Genomic DNA, 3,303 nt, shown 5'->3' with positions numbered 1-3,303 from the left:
GCGGTAACAGTTCTACTTGTTTTGGAGGGATATATATTTATGTATATAGTAAAATTATTTTTAAAATGCTTGGTGATGATAAAACACCAGAATAGTGTTCAGAATACTGGTTACCTCTGGAGACTGGGAGGGGGTTGTGATTTGCGGGGTGGGAGGGATTCTGGAGGGTCAGCTGTATTTACTACTGCTGGAATCCTTAAACTGGGAGCTCCATATGTGAGGTTCGTTGTATTGTGTGTTATACTTTTTTTGTATATCTTAAAATATTTCATGACATCCTTATGATAAAGTTGGGGGTGCCATGAAAAGACATTGCACATGCTTGCCTGTAAAGATTAGAAACAGAGACTCTCGGCAAGTTGCTATAATTTTTTAATAGCAAAGGCTACCGTACATTTAAAATCTTCTTGCTACCTGTCCCCAACTTATAAGACACCAAATAAACAAAACAAGACCAACAAGAACACAATGCGTGCACATTGCCAAAGGAACTGCTGGTGCAATACCAGGCTCTTGAATTGCAACTACTTATTTATGTAATTACTATTGTGATTTACTTATAATTTATGCTGTTTGGAAAAAAGTTCATGAAAACATATGTGAGTAGTGAGATAGATATAAAATTGAGACTGGATGCCAGATTCATAAATGAACAGTTTACTCCACAAATAAGCACGAACTTAGCCCTGAGCTTCCAGGTGGCCTAGAAGAGAGGAGAAACCCTATGAGTTACGGAAACCAGCTCAGTAGGAGAGTTGAGTTTTTCTTGGTCCTAAAATTTGGAGAAGAATTAATCACAAAGATCCTTATATAAAGGGCACTGAAGCATTTTGAGTGGTGCTTCTGTTGATTTGTTTTTGATGTTGACTCCTCTTTATTCATCATTTCACACATCACCTACAGTGATCTCATTATAACAGGGCTCAGGTCATGTGAATCCTCCAAAGGCCTCCCCTTGCACCCAGGATCAAGTCGGGACATCTTACCGTGGCCTTTAAGGTCCCTGCCCCTGCCTATTCATCTGCCCTCATCTCCTATCATTCTTCTCCCCTGAATTAGGCCCCAAATGCCCCAGTCTTCCTTTCTTTTATACAGAGCTTATAGCGCCTGGGCATCTCCTCTTCCCTCAGTTGAGAGTGGTCTTCTCCCAGATCCTGGCATGGATGTCTCATCTTTACCATTCAAGTCTCCATTCAAATGTCATTCTTATCCCTATCCCTCAGAGAGTCCTTCCTTCGTTAAATTAGCAAAAGTATCCTCCCTCCTCCAGTTCCATTCATAGGCCCCAGCCAAGTAGGGGCGCACTGGGCCTGTGCTGTAGAGGGCTCTACTTTAGTCATCCTCCAGCCACGTCCCTCCCCATGGAGCATGGAGCACAAAGTCCATGCAGACAAGGGGATTTGCATACCCAGAGCCTACGTCTCCATGTTACCTGGTTAGACCGTCCCCTGGTACCTGGGACCGGCAATTCTCTGCCCAAACGGCCCCACGCCCATTTCCAGAGTTGATGTGTTTCTGCCGTAGGTCCCTCCTCCCATGGGTGGTCTGTGCTGCTGGTTAGCACACCTCTAAGTCTGGGGTCGGAGGGCAGGCTTGGGGTGGCTATTTGCAAAAGGCATAGGCATGGGTGGATCTTGGACATAGGGGCTGAGGTATCAAACATATGTGCAAGAACCCCCTCATAATGGGAAGTGGAGCCAGGCTGGGAAGAGAAGGGGACAGGCTAACAGCTAGGGATAGGAGTCCAGGGGCTGGCTCACCCAGCTCTGCCATATTCCAATGCAGAACTCTGAGGAATCTGAGAAGCCTGAATGCAAACCTGGCCTTCCAGGTCTTTATAAAATTAATTTTTCAAGGTAAGAAGGTAGATCATATTTTATTTAACAGTTTGTTAGCTTGGCTCCCAGCTTCAGTCCTTAAGACGTGTGCCGGCCTTCCTTTGTAGTGTAGCCGCATCCCACAGCGTCAGAGGCAGGCCTACCTTCCTCTGCATTAGGGCCTGTCAAGAAGATGGGAAAGCACGTTCAAATGACAGGGCCTGGCTGTCAAATGGGGCCAGTACCAAATCTTCTTTTTTTTTTTCTTTCTTTTTTTTTTTTTTTTTACGCCTACAGCATCTGGTCTTCCTAGGTGGTCTCCCATCCAAGTACTAACCGGGCCCAATCCTGATTAGCGTCCAAGATCAGACGGAATCCGGCACGTTCAGGGTGGCATGGCCGTAGACTCCAGTACTGAATCTTCTAAAACATCTTTTCTACCTCCATCCTCACTAGGGGGTCCAAACCTTCTTCTTGGCACCCCTGCTCTCCATCTTCCATTTCCCTGTTTTATCTATTTATTTTTTGTAACATTGACAAAAATCTAAAATTACCTTATTTGTGTGTTTACTTATTTAATATCGTCTAACATGAGTTCTGTGAGGTCAGAGGCTTATGGCTACCTCCCCCAAACTTGGAAATTTACTAAGTGCTCATTAAAAACGTGCTTAGGTGTTGTTTGTGCCAGGACTGTGCCGGATGCAGAGATGGCTAAGAAAGGTCTTCTGTCCACACTGGGCTCCACGTTGAGTCGGGGAGCAGACCTGAACAAAAAAGTCCTTTTGCTTACAGTTATACACTCCTTAAGTCGTTAATTAATCTAGAAACAAAAACATATATGTAGCTATTACTGGGGAAATTTTACTGGGCAGAGAAATGGTTTGCGAGGCAAATCAGCTCTAAGGCAAGGGAGATAATTGTCTTTCTTTTTCTATGGGGATAGAGATAAGGGAGCTTATAAACTTGATGACCCATCAGCACTGGTAGAAACTCATTCCTTCTCCTTCCCTGAAGAGAAGTTGCCCATTATTTTTCTAGGAGGAGAATGCGTTAAACATTTTCAGCTGTTAAGCTAAAATGCTGTTTAGGACAGGAGGCTAAAATCCCCTCCAGTGCTTCTCTCTCTCTTATTTAACTCTCACCGGACACGGTGACATCTGCTCAGCAGCACTGTCGGGGCTGCTCACTCTCTCTGGGGGACTGCGGGCCTCTGGAGTCCCCTTCTCCAAGGCCTCTCGCATGCGGCAGGCCAGGGAGGGCTTTTGGCAGCTTTGGGAGATTTCGGTTGCTCTCCAGATGGCCCCAGTTGTGAGAGGCCAAAAGAGGACAGCAGGAACATGGTCCACATAGAATATTAGAAAAATAAAATAAAATAAAATAAAATAAAATAAAGCTGGTTTCTTCCCAGTCAGAGAAATACGAGAGGTCATTTTTATCCGAAGATGATCGTATAGGCCTCATAAAGCCAATCCATTTGGCATAGGGA

General features: G+C 44.8%; 1 protein-coding gene and 1 pseudogene across 1 annotated transcript in view; one reads left to right on the top strand and one right to left on the bottom strand.

The window, feature by feature from the left end:
* The window catches only part of NEK11 (NIMA related kinase 11), a 225,262-nt gene that overhangs the window by 211,042 nt on the left and 10,917 nt on the right, over nt 1–3,303 (top strand). The window lies entirely within an intron of this gene.
* On the bottom strand, nt 2,106–2,224 carry LOC111736643 (annotated as a pseudogene).

Source organism: Pteropus vampyrus, unplaced genomic scaffold, assembly GCF_000151845.1.
Source record: "Pteropus vampyrus isolate Shadow unplaced genomic scaffold, Pvam_2.0 Scaffold1, whole genome shotgun sequence".
In the NCBI taxonomy this organism is placed as follows: Eukaryota; Metazoa; Chordata; class Mammalia; order Chiroptera; family Pteropodidae; genus Pteropus; species Pteropus vampyrus.
Note: the sequence above shows the minus strand (reverse complement) of the source record. Positions and strands in the feature narration are given on the sequence as shown.